A 20,686-nucleotide genomic window follows, 5' to 3' on the forward strand; every position below is an offset into this window, starting at 1 on the left:
GTATTCTCTTGTAGGTCTTTTTTTTGAGTTTATGGTTCCCAGACGCCCAATCACAATCTCCATTGGGATGGATGCATTTACTTTTGTGATTTAAGTATTAGGATTTAGATAATTCTTTATGCACAAAGATTATTTTCTGGACTGTGACTTTATAGTCAATCTTTGTTTGAATTTTAATTATAGTGTGTTTCGATTCTCAATATGTTTACCAATTATGTAAAAAATTCTAAGATAATGTTTTGCATGGGATATTGTATAGGATTGAATTTTGTAACATTAAACAAAAAATATCTAATTGAACATGTGTTTTCCAGTATTTGATTTGATATTTTATATATTAGCTAATGATTTGTAATTCATGATATTCAAAATGAATTTATGTTTACTCTGTCCAAAAGCTAAAAGTTAATATCAATTTTATTATGAATTATTAGATAATGTTTTTCATACGAAGTTGTATAGCTCTGGATTCTGTATCATTCTTCAAGAACATTGATTATACGTAATTTTATGAGAGTATGTTTTTGAACTTTTATATTGTATGTAATGGCTTGTAATTGATGATAATGAAAATGAACATTATGAAAGGGTTTTGGTTCTCACACATCTATTCCATTTTTAATGTTTATTTTAACCATAGCTATAGTGATTGACATTTGAATCTGAATACAATTGTTGTTTTCATAACTTTGTTGATTACTATTCAAGACTTCTCAAGCACAATGTCCGACTACTCTATTCAAGTTCTCTTCATTTGTGAATACATGCAAAAAAGCCATAGTTGCAATGATCAAAGCTTCATTATGTAAAGTTTCCTTATGTGGAACTTTCCTTGTGGAGGGCTTAGAATGAAATATTTCATTGTAAAAAGTAATATTCCTCTGCAAAGTGAAAGCTCCGCATAATCAAACATTCGCTATGACAAAATAAAATTTGTTTAATAATAAATTTTATCAATTTATAAAACCTAGCAAGGACTCATGAGATAATAAATTATTTTGTTGAAATTGAAAGTAGGATCTCATAATAATACATTAAAATATGGGTTTTATTTTCCAAAGCATTGTGCAAAAACTCCATATTTCATTTTGTAATAATCAACGATAAATCAGTCTTTGTAAGTAATTTAGTTACACATGTACATTTTTTCTTCTTAATTGAAATAGAATTTAAAAGCTCCTGTTAGAAGTAGAATCATGCTTCATTACGTATATGTTTCCTTGTATGCATGAAGCTTCCTCGACACAATGAAAGCTTTTATTAAAAAATTATAAATCTAAAATTTAATCACCAATATAAATTAAATTAATTAGCTTCCTTTGGATAATTGAAGCTTTCATTAAAAAACTATAAACCTAAAACTCATAAATATAAATAAGATTATTTTAACTTTATGACGAAAACAAATTTATTTAATAATAAATTTCATCAATTGCAAAAAACAATTAATATTATTATCAAAGCAAAGTCACTGCCATTTTTTAATATATTCATGGAAGCTTTCACCTAGAAAACTAAGAAAAATAATTGTAGCAACATGTTTCATTGTGAAGAGGAATCATATGCATGTTTTAATTAGATATTAAGTTTCTACTTAAAGTTTTAATAATTTCATGTATACGAATTAAAGTTCCATCTGCAACATTGTTCCACATTATTAATGTATTAATAATATGTATTATCGTGTGAGAGAAGTGTGTTTGGCAAGATAGAAAATCTTTGTTCCCTGCTCCACAAAACCATTTTGTCACAAAACATTGCTTTTTTAAATGCCTTAAAAAGACACTTAATTTAATGTTGCATGGTAATAATAAGTATTTAATGCAAAAATGTCATTAATTTCACATTCATGCATCACACAGAATGTTGGATATACGCTTTATCATAATTAAAAAATTCTTTGTTTTGGAAATCATTTTGGCTATTTTTTTTTATTGTCACATTCACACTTCTGTACTATGCACAATGGAAGGCAACTCCACTCACTTTTCTACACAACTCCACACTTTGTACATGTGATCAATCAATAATGTCTTAGATTTTTTGATAGACTATTTGAAGTATGGAGGTGTGAATTCATACATTATGCGGAGTCTCCAAATTCATATTAAGAAAATAATAATAAATATTGTATGTCACATCTGGTCAATAAGCTTGCAAACTAGATCAATCAATATCTTTTGACCCCATTTCATCATCCTTGCACAAATCCCTAACTATGACTCTTTCTAAACCCTGAGTTGTTTCCTGAAAGCACCTTGTTTCAGCCATTTTAAGGACCAACACACCCTGGCCCCTTACTGGCTAGTGTTGCCTACCAGCTTCCCTACTCTACACCTACATTGATCACCAGTAGGTTGCTCAATTTTGGGGGTGCACTAATTCTCAAAATTGAGGGAAAAAAATATCCCAAAGCTTCCTCTTCCAGAAGCTTCCAGGATATTTTATGACCATTTACCTCAGATAAATGTCTCGAGACCTATCATAGCCTACCTTGTACTTTTCATCCCTTATCCCTTGAGCTCATCCTCCCATCAAGAGTGGATCCCAAGCCTATATTTTTAAAAGGATAAGAATAAATGAACTACCTCCTTCACCTACATATTTACTGCCATCCATAGGCAAGGCGTTGGTTTTTAGAAAGCAATTCTACCCTTACGTTGTTGATGTGAGAGATATCATTCCATAAATTAGGGTGATTATAGGTGCACTTTGTGATAAGGAAAGGACAAGTTAACTTGGAGGAACGCTTCTACAAGATCAACACCTATTTTGGGTTGTAACTACTCCATTTCTATTAATGCAAAGAGTTCTTTGTTTCCCTATATATGATGTTATGGTTTCATGTATTTCAATACCATATTGATCTATTGAATAAAGTGATTAGATGATGCTAAATAGATCCTGTGGATCGCTGGCTTGTGTTATCTAACTGTATTGGTTTTAATTATAGCGATCAGAGCTAGGATTGGAGCATTCAAGCTAAGGAAGGAGTGAAGCATACAAGATATTCTAGGTGGGCTTCATCCCATTATCTATTTTATTTAAAGGAAATATTAATCTCCTTTTCTTTTTGTTGTTTTAGGTCATTCGACTAGGCATAGGGAAGATACTTATGTCCGCAATCGTAGATTCTGCATAACAAATTGGCGACCATACTAGGGAACGATGAATTCCCATGCTGGTTTCTTTTTCCATTGTGGTTGCCTTACCTATTGTTTAGACCTTCACTATCTTATTCAGTCAAGAACATACCTAGGAAGACCTTTCATTGAGTCTCAATTGCAATCCTTATGTCAAAACTTTTCATCCCTAAACCAACACACCCTCTAGTCTTGTGATAGAGCATTGCACTTGAGTTGAGCCTTCTCCTTGCCTTCATTGCATAGCACTGGTGCCTCCTTTGCACCTACATTGGCCCCTGTTCATGCAGAAGTTTTATTTTATCTTAATTTTCTCTCTAATCAACCTTATTCCAACTTCTCTTCCTTGAGTCTCTGAGTGTCTCATGGTCTCTTTGAAGCCTCCATTTGGTTTTCTTTCATTTTTAGTGCATATGGTAAGGATTTTTTTTATATTTTCCTTTGTTATTATCATAAGGTCATTTACAAACTGATTTTTTTTTATCATTTGGGTGCTTAGTTGAATTGACATTCTCATAATCATTCTGAAAATCTTGTTTAAATTAGTGATTAGATTTTGCATGTTAGTTTTATTCATTTTAAAGAATTAAGAGACTTGAAAAGAAAAATATTTTCATTTCCATTTAGGGTTTTGTGTGTGCATCAAAGTTGGAACAATTGCATTTAAAATGGAATTGCATTTTATACATTGTTTGTTGCATATTTCTTGTTGCATACTCTTTATCTCTTTCCTTCCTTAGATAGATTTTCATTGAATGAGAAAGATTTCATTTCCTCATGTTAGTTTGCATTTTAGGATTGACATTCGTCATGAACCCAAAAACTAAAACTTAATTAAAGATAAACATTAAAATTTACTAAATCAACATATAGATAATTTGTAACATTAAAGCAAAAATTTAGAGGTTTGGGCTAGATATGTGTTCCAATGTCATTTAACATAGGAGTTGTCGTTGTTTTTCAAAATTTTATCCCAACAGTGAAATATCGTTTCATGTACATGAGTTTATAGGATGGTTCTTGATGCGGGAGCATTCAACCCAAAGGAAATGATTGTAAATAATAGACATAGGGGGGTCATGCATTTTAGGAATTAATTTCCTAAGTAGTATTTTAAGTGTGATTTAAATTAAATGCTCTCAAATAAATAAATAAGAGCATGAGTATTCCCATGATTTTAGAAGTAAGGGCGAGATTTTAGGCATAAAAGCAATGAATGTGGATCATTAGTGGATAAGGAGGCTTTTCTGTTTTAAAACAGAGAAAAGATAGAATAAAGCCCAAGAGGCTTTTGCCATATATGTATGCATGCAGAAGCTTTAGGCTTTAGATACCAATGTTTATTATATGAATGTAAGCCTACAGGCAAAGAGGAGCGACTAGAGGGAGAGAGCCATCAGAGGAGAGAATTTGGCTTGTGAGAGGAGAGGGACCAGAATAGGTAATCGGCCTGTGTGAGAGTGTAGCATTGACTGTTAGGCCTGCGTGCCAGTGTATGTGTGTGTATGTATGAGACCAAAGTCTCTAAATATAAATTCATGTTTTTATATTAATATATGCAGTGTTTCTGACTATGTAAAAATAGAGGAAGTTTGTTGATTGTGCTTGTGTTATGTGTTTATTCAATGTGTGTTGAAAGAGAAAGCTTTCCTTATACTTTCAGTATAATGATTAATTAAGTCTTGGTGCTTAATTCATTCTTACGGAGTGGTTTTTATTCAACTGCTGCTTCCGCCGGCCTTTTGAGTATTTTATGAAGATAGTATATAATCCTGTTTATACAGGGGATAAAGGATTTCCCTTAAGCGGAAGTGGGCAGACGCAAAATTATATTAAGGTTGGTCCAGACCCATATCGGGTCCAGAATCCAACATCGCATCGAAGAAAGGCTTAGAACAGTTTTGTAGAAGCCCCGACATATACCGGAGTCGAAGTTATATTATAGAGCCAACATATAAGGAGATCGGATCCGAAATTCCCTTCAGCAGTGCGAAGCTCCGATATATAGCGGAGCCGAAACCCTATTAAAGCCGAGTGTAAAATCATATCGGGTCTGCATAACCCTTATAGCACATCAGGATGCAGAGGTAGCGATCGCCGAGAAGATCCGGACCCGAAATCCTTATAGAAGGATTCGGGAAGGGGCCGTCGGGTCCGTCATTTCGGAGGAAGGGAGCTCTTATTTGTGGCGACCGCCGATATCCAGACCGGCCGAAATATATATACCACAACATATAATCATTTCGGGTCCAAAAGGAACCTCGGCACGGTTAAGCGGTGAGATCCGAAATCTGGAGCCGAAGTATTATATAAAGGAGTATAAAAGTACATCGGGTCCGCACCTCGTCAGAGGTTAGGCCTTAAGCGTTTATTGAAGACTGCGAAATCTGGACCCGCCGAAATTCATGAAGGTGGCCATATAATCTTTGAAATCCGTGGATGTTAATTGGAGCTGTTTTATAATGATTTCCGTGTATTATATGATATATGGCCGTGGGGTCTAAGATATAAGATATATATATATATATATATATATATATATATATATATATATATATATATATATATATATATATATATATATATATATATATATATATATAAGGCTTGCGGTATTAAAGCGCTCGGTGATGGTTGATTAAAGGCTCGGTTGGTTATTTCCATATATGTTTATATGTGTGGCGGGTTGATTAAAAGCGCAGACAAAAGGTGGCTTCTGATTCTAATATAAATCCATGGTTATATAAGGTTGAAAGCCTAAGGAAAGCTTCCGACAGGACTTTGTAACCATATCTACAGGTCCAAGGTTTTGAGTTTTTATATAAGAAAGGGGATTTTGGGCTTGTACTAGATCTCTTTTCATCAGGTGGTATCAGAGCAGGTTAAGTTTCCTGCGGGGGAAAGAATTCCAAAAAGGAAAAGTTGATATCAGAGAAGGATTGAGGTAAAAGCAGCACTATTGTTAGAACAAAAAAATAAAGCAGGGAAGATTTCTGTGAAAAGGAACATGCACACAGGAAAAGGAAATGAGCTGAATGATGGAAGACTACAGTGGGAGATGTAGCAATCCTACAAAGGATTGAAGTAAACAGGAATAGAGAATTCCTTAAAGGAAAGAGAAATAAAGATTTCTTAATGTGAGTTCTGGCTGGTTTCTCAAGCAGAGGACAAGCCATTCAAGGTGTAGAAGAATGGAGGTAATATGTTATGCTCTGTTTTAAATTAAGAGTGTGTTTTATGTTAATGCATAGGTGGTAGCAAGAAAAGCTGTGAGAAAAGAACCAAGTGAGTTCTTAAAGACAGAGTAAGGAGAATATTCTTATAGAGAAGTGGCAGTGAACCTGAAGAATCCAACAAGAAATTGGATAGAGAGGACAACTGAAGTGTTCTCAGAAGAGAGTGAGAGGATTGCAGAAGCCTAGAAGGAGCAAAGGTGTTGCTCAGGAGAAGGTTCCAGACAAAGGACCGTGCTTACCAAAAGACTAAGTAAGGAGAGCTTAGTGAGGTAAGATTGCAGCCAGAAGGAAAGCTGTTGCAGAGGCTTGTTGCAAAGGAGAATTAACAAAGGTTGAAGAAAGTTGCAGATGAGAGAAGCCTGAAAGAGCAGTGGAGAATGCTCGAAAGGTTCCAGCAGAGGACCGGTGATTACCAAAAGACCAGATCCGGAGGAAAGGATTGGTGAGGTAAGTGGCAGCAAGAGATTTTGCTGTTGTAGAGGCTTGATGCAACTCATGGGGGAGAAACTCATGGCGGAGAAGATGACTACTGATAGTCATAGCAAAGGTTCAAGAAAAAGCCACAGTAGAGGACATAAGAAAGAGGATGCCAAGGTAAATGGCAAGAAGATAAGTCCAAAGGAAGTTGAAATGGAAGAATACATTTGTGAACCAGAACAAGGAGAATTTCTGGGAGATAGTGAAGATGAAGGCTTGAAAACTGAAACTTCAAGTAAGACCAAAGGGTCATATATTTTTAAATCTGACAATTTGTGGATGTTTGCAGGTGAAATACAATTGGCTGATATTGTCATGAAGAAGGGAAAAGACCAGAAGAATCCAAATTCTGTTCTGAAAGAGCATAAGGTAGATAGGCCTTATATACAGCTAGAGAAGGTGATCCTGGAGAATCAGAGAAAAGGTCTAGAGAAATGGCACAGAAATGGGATGACTGCAGAAGTTCGAGAAGGAGAGATTACAGTAATGAAGGTACAACTGCAGGTACTATAAGAATGGCTACAAGAGCAGAAAAATCAAAATAGAAAATGGATCTTTCCACTGAAGGGAAAGAGAGTGATTTGGCGACAATTGCAGAGGAAGTTGGGGAAAATTGAGATTGCCTTACTAAAAAAGGAGCTTAGAGTTCTTGTGCCAGAGATGGGAATTGAAGATTCCAAATGCAGATTTGTTCAGAAAGAAGCAATGGAGGAAGCAGTCAAGACTGAAAAGTCTCGTGATTTAAAAACTAATGAGTTGCGCATTTTTTCAGGTACAGAACAAGAAGATAAACAAGCTTTAGAGTTTGAGCAAGAAGAGTTGAACCTGAAGGCTGTTCAGATCGATAATGAGTTAGCAATATCTCAGAAGGAGATGGAGAAGAAGGAGTCTAATCAGGATATTGATACAGAAAGAGAAGGACCAGCTGATGATTGGTCAAACACTAGTGGAGGTATGGAAAATCATGTGAAATTTCCAAGGTCTACTCCTAATGAAGTTGTTGAATTGTATAGGAAACTAGATCTCCAGAGAAGAGAGTTGGAGAGACAGAGGACTTATTGGATGAAGAAACAAGGGAAGAGAGTCTTTATGAATGACAGTCATAAAGCAGGAGATGGTAAGAAGGAAGGACTAGCTAACAGTCTCATGGTGAGGGTAAATCAGCATACTAATGTGATGATAGAGAAGTGGGAAAAGAACTCAGAGCAGCGTATTGAGGAGAAAGCTAATGAAGATTTCTTGAGTCCTGAAAAAGACTTGGAACTACAGAGAGAAAACTTGGTAACTGAATCAACAAGTGAGACCAGTGAGCCCTGTGATTTTAATGCTGACAATTTGATTGTGTTTACAGGTAATAAAGAAGAAAGTCCATCATTTGGAATTGTCTTGAGGGAAGAAGACAAAGATTATAATTTACAACATGTTAATGAAATACTTAAGAAGAAGTGGCTGAAAAGTTTGCGAGAGACATCTGAACCAGAGGAAAAAGTTGCAGATGAAATTGCAGGTGATGAGCCAAGGAATGTTGCAGAGGGACAGGAAGTTTGGGAGGCAGCAACATGTGGGGTGGCATTTGCAGGAGTAAACCAAATGTTATCAACCATCGGGAAGATGGCAGCTGAAGCAACATCTATGGCGACAGCAATAGGAAGTGAAAGCAGCAGCAATAGGTTGGACGTAGAGATTGAAATTATCAGAAGACTGATGATGAAGGTGTCTCCGAACCAGCAGACAACAGCAAGAAAGAAGAGAAACTTTAGCAAGCGAAAGACCGCAAAAGATTGTGAAAGTATAGTCAGTGGGGCGATGCAGCATAAAGTTTGGAAACCTGGAGAAAGACAGCAAACAATAGCAGATGATGACTTGTAGAATAAAGTGTGGGATCCTGGAAGGTCAAGAGCACAAGACACATGATCAGGAGAACATGAATTTTTCAACCTTGGGAGTCTGATGCGGGAGCATTCAACCCAAAGGAAATGATTGTAAATAATAGACATAGGGGGGTCATGCATTTTAGGAATTAATTTCCTAAGTATTATTTTAAGTGTGATTTAAATTAAATGCTCTCAAATAAATAAATAAGAGCATGAGTATTCCCATGATTTTAGAAGTAAGGGAGAGATTTTAGGCATAAAAGCAATGAATGTGGATCATGAGTGGATAAGGAGGCTTTTCTGTTTTAAAACAGAGAAAAGATGAATAAAGCCCAAGAGGCTTTTGCCATATATGTATGCATGTAGAAGCTTTAGGCTTTGGATATCAATGTTTATTATATGAATGTAAGCCTACAGCCAAAGAGGAGCGACTAGAGGGAGAGAGCCATCAGAGGAGAGAATTTGGCTTGTGAGAGGAGAGGGACCAGAATAGGTAATCGGCCTGTGTGAGAGTGCAGCATTGACTGTTAGGCCTGCGTGCCAGTGTATGTGTGTGTATGTATGAGACCGAAGTCTCTCAATATAAATTCATGTTTTTATATTAATATATGCAGTGTTTATGACTATGTCAAAACATAGGAAGTTTGTTGACTATGCTTTCGCTGGCCTTTTGAGTCTTTTATGAAGATAGTATATAATCCTGTTTATACAGGGGATTAAGGATTTCCCTTAAGCGGAAGTGGGCCGACGTGGAATTATATTAAGGTTGGTCCAGACCCATATCGGGTCCAGAATCCAACATCGCATCAGAGAAAGGCTTAGAACAGTTTTGTAGAAGCCCCGACATATACCGGAGCCGAAGTTATATTATAGAGCCAACATATAAGGAGATCGAATCCGAAATGGCCTTCAGGAGTGCGAAGCTCCGACATATAGCGGAGCCGAAACCCTATTAAAGCCGAGTGTAAAATCATATCGGGTCCACAGAACCCTTATAGCACATCGGGTTACGGAGGTAGCGATCGCCGAGAAGATCCGGACCCGAAATCGTTATAGAAGGATTCGGGAAGGGGCCGTCGGGTCCATCGTTTCGGAGGAAGGGAGTTCTTATTTGTGGCGACCGCCGATATCCGGACCCAAAATCCTTATAGAAGGATTCGGGAAGGGGTCGTCGGGTCCATCGTTTCGGAGGAAGGGAGTTCTTATTTGTGGCGACCGCCGATATCCGGACCCGCCGAAATATATATACCACAGCATATAATCCTTTTGGGTCTGAAAGGAACCTCGACACGGTTAAGCGGCGAGCTTCGAAATCCGGAGCCGAAGTATTATATAAAGGAGTATAAAAGTACATCGGGTCCGCACCTCGTCAGAGGTTAGGCCTTAAGCATTTATTGAAGACTGCGAAATCCAGACCCGCCGAAATTCATGAAGGCGGCCATATAATCTTTGAAATCTGTGGATGTTAGTTGGCGCTGTTTTATAATGATTTCCGTGTATTATATGATATATGGCCGTGGGGTCTAAGATATAAGATATATATATAAGGCTTGCGGTACTAAAGCGCTCGGTGATGGTTGATTAAAGGCTCGATTGGTTATTTCCATATATGTTTATATGTGTGGCAGGTTGATTAAAAGCGCAGACAAACGGTGGCTTCTGATTCTAATATAAATCCATGGTTATATAAGGCCGAAAGCCTAAGGAAAGCTTCCGACAGGACTTTGTAACCATATCTACAGGTCGAAGGTTTTGAGTTTTTATATAAGAAAGGGGATTTTGGGCTTGTACCAGATCTCTTTTCATCAGTTCTCCACATACCTATGGTTATATTGGATGGTGCTCCATGCACGTAAAGTATATGGGAATGCTCTGATTAAAGGATTATGCATTAGACATCACTACTACAAATTTCACTTCCATGTACCGCTGCGTATATTTTATAAGTCCCCTATAGGTTGATATCCTTGCCTAGGTAACTAATTTGGTCAGTTTGTGTACCCTAATACACTTAACACAACATTGAGGGAGATTTCTTGCACATAAGTTAAGTCCTTGCTTCACTAAGGTGTATATTGTAGTTCACGGTTGCTTGGTAAACCTTTATGCCTATATTACCCTCTTCTTTATTTGTTTTTGTGTTAATATATAAAATTAATTATCCAACGTGGAAGAAAAAAATCCCCCACTCCGTCGTTCATTTAGAATGAAAAATAAACCTCCTCTTCCACCAGAGGCTACTCTTGGTCGTCGTCAGAAGCATAAGAATAAGAAAACTACTGAATTAGGAAATTTGGGAGCTACGTATGGTCCTCCTCCTAAATATGATTAACCAAAATCATCTTTCCATTTAAGTACCGAGCCCAAGATCACCTCTATTGTTGTTGGTGACTCTAACACAATTGAAAGAGAAGTACCTAAAACATTATTACCTGAGGTTATTGAACCTAACTTTCCTGAGTCAAAAACTCTACTTCCTGAGGTTTTTGAACCTAAGGAACCTCATCCATCTTCACCTGTTACTTTATGACCTTGCTCTTCTTCTCCTTTCTCTCAAACATAACCTCCAACCATATATCTTGTACCCGACGGTGAACCTCTTCCATACCAACATGTGAGTATTGAAGAGATCTCACAAGAAGAGCCTCATCCTTCTACTCCTTTCCATTGGAGTGGAATTCATTTTTATGAGACTAATCCTCTTCCTCCTATAGAATCCAACACAAACTCCTTTATCTGATGACTCGCCCACTGATTTTTCATGGCAATATTCATTGGGATTGTTAACCATGATTGGATCCACTTTGACTTCCCAACCCGTGTCCACCACTATGGTTGAGACATCGACTTTTTCTTCCTCATCCATGTTTGCAAGATAACTAGAGGCACATAGGTATGGTGTCCTATCCATCCAACCTAGTTCTTAGTATTTATCTCGTACCTTCTCTGGTGTAGTTTCTAGTCCTTGGACCTCTCCCATGTCATCCATTTCGGAAATTCCATCTGACACTTCCCTTATGAATGCTACTCAGCTTGCACCTTCTCCTCTACCTACAAGTATGGTTGAACAATATGCTATCCCCTATGTTAATGGGCAAGCTTGTCTTCAATATAGTAACTCTCCTTATGTTGGTTGCCATCCATCTGAGTTGCAATTACCTTCATCATCCCCTCCTACTACGGCAAGGGGGAACCCATTATTGGTATACCTCAAATTGGTAATCAACCTTATTATAATCCTCCTTATCCTGGGATGGATGCCATTGTTTGGAAACATACCTTTCCTGTCCAAACTGATTCGTTTTTGGGGCTGATGTTTGAATCCTCTACCTATGTTGTCTACATCTCAAATCCCTACACATCAATTTTTACCTCAACAAGCTCAAATACATGTAACTCAAGCTTTATAGCTTTTTATTCCATCTCAAAATATTCCTCTGGTATCAGGGACCCCTCAAGTTCCACTTACCCATCCTTTACAAGGTAACTTACAATCTCAACCACTTGAGCAAGGTACTCCTCAAATTCCAATAGGACAAACTATGTATAGTATGGCAAAGCCCAAACCGAATACACCTTATGTAGAGATTATGAAAAATCCCATGGGGCAATAGTATAGACCTTATGAGGGAATTATCTTCGAGTTAGTCAACAAGGTTACACGTATGCGGTTTACTAGAATCCTCCTTATTTTGGTGCCTAGGCTCCTCTTTATCAGAACCCTCCTTATCCGAGAACGCAAGCACCTATTGCTCAACCTATTCCTTCTTATACAATCTATCCTCCAACGAATTTTAACTACTAGTTATCATTTTTCATGACTATCAAATTTCAAGACTTGACTCGTCTCACCAAAGATCCCTTCGCTCATTTGCCTAGGTGGCAGATAATTCCTACCAAATTGCCTTATGATATCCCAAAATTCAATTGGTATCCTAGAGAAGAGTCATCGACCCATGTCAGGACATATCATTTGTGGTGTTCTTACAACTCCCTTAAGGACGATTACATAAAATTACATATTTTCAAATATACTCTTACAGGGACCACAACTAAATGGTACATTTCTTTACCTAGAGCTTCGTTTCACAATTTCAATTCCTTAGATACCACCTTCCTTACATATTTCCAATTTCCCATCCGATATGAAATTGAAACAAAACGTTTGACCAACTTTAGACAAACTAAAGCTACTCACGTCTTATATCACATTCATGAGTGGCAGCATCATCTCCGGTTAGTTAAGACTTATGCTTATGATAATTTTTTAGTGGAATGGTTCATTAAATCCCTGTTTCCATCTATAGCAGAGGATGTAGCTAAAAGAGGGGTCATCACTAAAGAGAAAGTGATTACTCGTGCTCAGCATTCGGACCTCATCTATACCTAATATGGCACGCTCTACAAAAAGATACAATATTCTTTGAGGCCTTTGAACATTATTCCTCCAACTCCTGGTAAAGAATCTCATGTTGCTGATGGCATCAATAGTTCTTCTAGTTTGCAGAAAGCAAGTAAATCATCTAGTGCTTCTCTCACTACTTCTGCCCAAAAATCTTCATCTAATCCTCCTGCGACCTCTTCTTCTGAGATAAATTCCATTTCATTTGATAAAGAGAAATATCCATAGCAACCAAGAAGCTGGAAGAAAGGAAAAGGAAAAAATAAGAAATATTCTTCACCACAGTCTAAACAAAAATATTAGTCCTCTGATGAGAAACAAAAGCATCGCTATCCATTCTTGATTTGAAATTAGGATAAATTTACTCATGACAATCTTCACTGCACGGAGGTGAACCATTTTTTAAAATCCTCCACTTCTCCCACTCTGTTGACCAACCTATTTCCCAATCAGGAGACACACATCTTTTCCCAATACCCTTCTTCCTCTAACACAGTTTTAATGCTTTCTCCACAAAACCTAAATCTGATGTTATGGGGGCTACTTGAAATAAATACTATCTTAATGTGAATCCCTTGAATGATTAGGCTACTGATCAACCTACCAGTTCGACATCAACTTCATTCGATCCTTCTCCACCCAGAATTCGTATGGAGTTAACTATTAAGCATTTAAAGGGCGTTATTCATAAATATTCTTTCAACCCTTGTGTGAGAGATGCTCAAAATTATAACATAGTTTAAGACTTGGCTTGGTTTCCATCAGCTATGTTGACTCTCGAGGTTTTGAAAAACTGCCTCGCCTAGAAAATTCTTTTCTTTTAGCCATCAGATGTGTGGACCCTTCATATTCTAACTTAGTTTTTTGTAGTCATGATAATTATACCCCTCGCCTTCCATCTCAATTGGATTTTATCATCCAAGTCATCATCTGTGGTAAGAACACTCATCATTCTATTATGGACGAGGGATCCTCAACCTGTATCATGTCTATGTATTGTTGGAAAGTGATTGATTCTCCTCAACTGAGTTAGTCACCTACCACATTGAAAGATTTTGATGGGATAATGTATAAACATTGTGATATTATGAGCTCCTTAAAAGTTGAATTAGGGGGAAAATTGTATCCATAGAAGTGGAATATATTGACGAACCTCTTGATTATAATCTTCTATTGGCTCACACGTGGGTAAGCCATGGTCGCGGTCATTTAGACTTATTTCCATATGATCGCCTTTCCTAAGAAAGGCAAGATTGTGGCCATTGAACAACTCACTTTCTTTTCCTTCAATTCTCATGTTACTGGAAGTCTCCCACAATTAGGGGCAAATCTACATTCTTATCATCATGTTGGGGTTGCACTGTTGAAGGATTCCTTGCTCATGGGAACCTTTTCTATTCCTCCTCCTCCACTTCTAAAAAATGTGTCATCAGTTGCTTATATCAATATGATATCATCTTCTAGTATCCCGCCTGATCCATGGATTTTACTAGATTAAACTAGCATCCATAGTGTTGGTGACCGAATGCCACTTAGCCCTGTTGAACTTGATTACAAGGTCATATATTTGTCTTATGCTGCTCATATTTTATCTTCGATCAATTCAGATGATCAATAATTGGATTATGGCATGTATTCTGATATATTTTCTCATATATTCTCTACTGATGAGAGCACCATGGAGATCATGATGCCAAATAATGCACCATGGGAGAATCATCACCATCATTCCTCCTTACCAAATTCCATTGAGGATAATACCAGTGGTTTGTATCTACCCGATATCATCGAGTCTTTTATAAATTATGTATCTATTCATGAAGTCAATTCTAGAAAGAATCTCTCAAATATCAAAGAGACAATACCTCTTGATATCTATGTTAAAATGGATATTGTTGAAAATATACACATTGGTCTCTCTTTCTCTCCATCCAATATTTAGATGTACAAAGCCCTATTTCAGGAGTTTCATTATGTATTTGCCTCGACTTATGAGGAAATGCTAGGTATCGACCAAATGTGGTGCATGATATTAAAATGTATCCTGATGCTAAACCAGTCTGGAAACGCCTCCGTCTGGTCCATCCAAAGAAGTTTGTCTTGATAAAAAGTGAAGTTGAATCCTCATGTTTCTTTCATCTACCATGTTTCTTTAACCGATTAGGTTGTCAAATATTGTCCTTATCATGAAGACTCAAGGGACAATCAGTGTATGCGTCGGTTATCGAGATGTAAATTTTGCTTGTCCAAAGGAAAATTACTTCATCCCATTCATAAAAGATATTGTCGATGAGTGTCCTAGATGTGAAACCTATTCATTCATGGATGATTTCTCCAGATATAATCAAATCAACATTCTCCCAGTGGATCAACCTAAAATTGCATTTATCTATCCCTAGGTTACATTTTCCTACCAAACACTTCCATTTGGTTTAAATAATGTTACGTCCATGTTTCAACGAGAAATGGATTATGTTTCTCATGACATTAAACACATGCTACAACCTTATTTCGATGATCTCCCTACTTATTCTAAATACCGGTTTGATCACCTAATGCATCTGAGGGCCATTTTCTTATGGTGTAGACACTATAATTTTTGACTAAATCCACACAAATATGTGTCCCGCATTAGTTATGGTCAAGTTCTTAGTTTTCTTATTTCAAAAGATGGAATTCATACATATTCTCTGAAAGTACAGGAAATCATTGATATACTTGCCCCTTCTTCACTCATTCAACTTCAATGACTTCAAGGGAAAGTTAACTTCCTACGAAGGTTCATCCTAAATTATGCTGAGTTGAATAAAGGATTCTCTCACCTACTTAAGAAAGGGGTCCCCTTCTAATGGGATGACACTACTCAAAAGGTTTTTAATTCCTTGAAAGATGTACTAGTTCCAGCATCTCTCTTATATCCCCCTGATTACCAGTGCAACTATTTCTTCTATCTTATTGCTGCCATTTCTGCTATAGCAGTGGTATTGGTCTAAGAAGTTGATGTAAGGACTGAACATCCCATATATTATATGAGTTAGAAACTCAATGACACCAAAATCAGGTATACCAGGTAGAAAAGTTTCCTTTGGCGGCCGTTCAAAGGTTTTATCATTACATCTTACTCTTGAAACCTACGATTGTTTCAGATTGCAACCCTATCACATATATTTTGTCACATAAATTCCTAGTGGGAAAATAATCTAAATGGATCATCATACTACAAGAGATTGACCTGAAATTCATTAAATCCAATTTAAATAAATCCTTGGTTTTCGCTGAGCTTATTTGTGATCTTTCTTCCCATGATTCTAAATTGACATTTGACGATTCTATCCTTGACAACTCGTCATTTTTTATTTTATCATCAGAACCATGTATGGAGACATTTATATATGTCTCTAGACCTAGAATTTCCGATCTAATACCTCTCGCTCTTAGCCGTGACGTATTCGATGCCAATCGAAGAATTACATCATTATTGGTGACACTCTTTATTGAAATGATACTGATACGATTTTATGAAGGTGCCTCATGCATGAGGAGGCTGACAAAGTCCTTAATGAATTCCACTCAGGGGCTTGCGGTGGTCTTTTGTCTAGTTATACTACCATGCAGAAGATCCTACACACTAGTTATTTTTGGCATATCATTTTTCGAGATTGTATTCTTGTTATCCAAAAGTGTCATGCATGCCAAATTTATGATCGCAAGACCTATGCTTTGCATGCTCCATTACATAACATTATCATCATCAGACCTTTTACAAAATGGGTTATCTACTTCATGACATGTAACCCTCACTCATCCAAGGGACATGGTTATGTCATTGTCACAATAGATTATTTTACTAAATGAGCCGAGGTGATGCCTACATTTAACAACACTAGAGAAACAATTGCATATTTCCTTTTCAATCACGTTATCGGATGGTTTGGTTTTCCATAAGCCATAGTTATGAATCACTAAAATAATTTCCATAATCATATGATGACTAAACTAACTGCTAAGTTTGGAATTTCCCATGAAATTTCCACTCCCTACTATCCGCAAGCTAATGGAAAATTTAAGGCTATCAATAAATTTCTCAAAACTATGCTTCAACGTATGGTAGCGGTCCATAAATTAGACTAGCATTTGTGTCTTTGTGCTGCCCTATGGGCATACAAAACCTAAAAAAGGAATGCTATAGGATTTCCAGCCTTTTAGTTGGTTTACGGTCTAGAAGGAATCCTTCCAATCAAATGTCAGATTATGTCACTGAAGCTAGTTGTAGAACTTCTTCCTACCACTTTTGTACAAGAGGAATGTCATTTACATCTAACCCATTTAGAAGAGACATGGGGTGATGTCACTATACTAATGAAGCTCATAAAATATATATCAAGGATTAATATAACAAAAGTGTCAAGCCTCGTATCTCCTCGGAAGGAGTCTTTGCTCCTTTATATGATTAAGAATCTGATAAGTTAGGATCAGGAAAGTTCCAACCTATGTGGTCAAATCCATATATTTGCAAGTGTGTTCTTGCAAAAGGGGCATATGAGTTATTCAATTTTGATGGAATTCCACTATTGCAACCTAGAAATGGGTTATAGCTAAATAAATATTGTGCTTGATCTCATGCGTAGTAACATTTTGTACATACAGTGTATAGGTGTGTTGCGTGGGTTTTCAGTGTGTATCTTCATATTTTCCTACAATTTTTGTTGCTCCCTTTAAGGTTTGGTTTGCCGATGTCAACACCCCTTGAACCATATTTTGGCTATGTTGATGGTGCTAGTCATATTACTCGGAACCTATCCTTCCCAATGTGGGCTATCCTTGCCCCAAATGGTGAGTTAGTGACTCTCCAAGTGATTTGTATTGGTCACTCTACCAAAAATATCATCGGGTATATCACACTCGTCGAGCTACTCTATGATGTTATCTCACATGGTATCCGTCGTTTAGTTATCAAACTTGACTCACAGCTCACGGTACTATAACTCACTAATGTTTATTTAGTTAGAAGTCCTACATTTGATTTCATACAATATGAAAATATTTCACTACAACAAAACCCTGTGTTTAACATCCCTTTTTTCTTCCTTTTTTGCATCTAGAGATGATTTTTGGTGCTATTTGCATCCAATTATCAAATATGGTGAAAACGTCATGCAAAATTTACACCGAGCTTTGCACCAAGTCTTACACCAATTTTAGCACCAACTATTGCAATATGTTTTGCACCAGGTTTTGCACTAGGTTTTATGCCAAGTTTTGCATCACGTTTGGCACCTAATTTTGTTTTACCTACTTTTGCATCCTCTGTTGCATCCACTTTTTATGCATATAGTTGCATCAACTTTTGCATCCTCTTTTGCATTCTCTTTTGCATCAGTTTTTAAATCATTTTTTGCATCCATTTTTGCATCATTTTTTGCATCCCCTTTGCACCAAGTTTTACATCGAGGTTTGTGTCTAGTTTTGAATCTACATATACATCCACTTTTGTTACATCTACTTTTTCATCTTATTTTGCATCCATATTTACAACCTCTTTTGCATCTATTAGTGCGCCCACTATTTCATGTAATTTTGTTGTGCCACAACTTTCACCTAGTTTGGTAGCTCCCATTACACCCACTTTTGCTTCTAATTTTGCATCCATGTTTGCATCCTCATTTACATCTAGGTTTTCATGAACTTTTAAATATATTTTTGAATCCCTTTTTTTATCCACTTTTGCATCAAGATGTGCATTCGGTTTTGTGTCTCGCTTTGCATCTAGTTTTGCATCAACTTATATTGCATCCACTATTGCATGAAATTTTGTATCCACTATTGAACTCATGTTCACGTCCACTTTTTCATCCCTTTTTGCATCTTCATTTGCGTAAAATTTTCTTTTTTCTTTATATCTATCATTACATCCACTTTTTTTGCACCACAATTTGTGCCATGTTTTGCACTTAATGTTGTACCCACATTTTCTTCCAATTTTCCGTCCATGTTCTCATCCTATTTTGAATCAAATATTTTCATCAAATATTGCAACTCTTTTTGCATCCACTTTTGTATCAGGTTTATGCATTGAGTTTTGTGTCTCTTTTTGTATCTACTTTTGCATCTACTTCTATTGCATCCATTTTTTGCATCCAATTTTGTTTCGTCTATTGCACCCATGTTTGCATCCACTTTTATATCTGTTTTGCATGCAGGTTTGCATCTTTTTTTGTGTCTATTGTTACATCCATTTTTGCATCCAAGTTTGCGTCTTTTTCTGTGTCCGTTGTTACATCTACTTTGGCATCCACTTTTGTTGCACCACAATTTGTGCCATATCTTGCGCATAACATTGCAACGCACATTTGCATCCTCTTTTATGTCCATGTTTCCATCGAATATTGTACTGTATGTTTTTAAATCCCCTATCGCATCCATTTTTACGTCAAGTTTTCCATTTCATTTTGCATATAATTTTGCATCCACTTCTGTTTCCACCACTTTTGCAACCATGTTTGTGTCCATTTCTACATCCTCTTTTACATATAAGTTTTCCTCCTTTTTGCATCCAAGTTTTTGTCCTTTTCAACGTCCTTTGTTGCATCCACATTTGTTTCACCACAATTTGTGCCAATTTTTATGCCTACAACTGCACCCATGTTTGCTTCCACTTTTGCATCCTGTTTTGTGTCCAAGCTTTCATTAAGTATTGCATCTTCTTTTGCATCCACTTTTGTGTCAGGTTTTGTGTCATGTTTTGCATCTACTTATGTTGCATCCACTTTTCATCCAATTTACATCTATTTTTGCCCCCATTTTTGTTTTCTCGTTTGAAACCCTTTTCTAGAACTCATCATATTTTTCTGCATTGATGATATTTCTTATGACATTGACAATTATGAACTGATGACAGTGTACATAATCATGGTGATGACGATAATGAAGATGATCATGATCACATGAATTTCGATTGTAATGATAATGACAATGATGATAAAGATGATGGTGGTTACAATAAAAATTATGATGATGATGACAATGATTATGATGATGATGATGCTAATGACCTTGGACAATCTTCCCAATTTTTAAATGTTGTCATTTTCATAATCATAATCATTATCTTTCATGTCGTCATCCAAGTCATCATCATCTGATCATCTTATCATCACTTTCATCTAGGTCATCATTAACAACATTAACGACAAATAATGATGTCAATGCCAATGATGATGATGCCCAAGACGATAATGACAAGAATGATGATAGAAATTACATTAATAATGATGATGGGGATTATGAAAATGATAATGATATTGTTAATGGTGGTGATTATGATCATCATTGAGCATCTCTAAAAAATAGAGTTGTTATTTATCTTGCAAATATCATATGTGTCCTAAACAACCCTTTTCTAGCACTCATAACATCTTTTGGGTTGATGATATTTCTTATGACACATAATTATGAATAATTTATGATAATGTCCATAATCATGATGATGATTATGATGATGATATTTGTCGAGCCGTAAAAAGGGTCTTTCACCTCTAATTACCTCACATTAAC

This window comes from Pinus tabuliformis, chromosome 8 (assembly GCF_031772625.1).
Source record: "Pinus tabuliformis cultivar Carrire ecotype Pingquan chromosome 8, CPIR1, whole genome shotgun sequence".
Lineage (NCBI taxonomy): Eukaryota > Viridiplantae > Streptophyta > Pinopsida > Pinales > Pinaceae > Pinus > Pinus tabuliformis.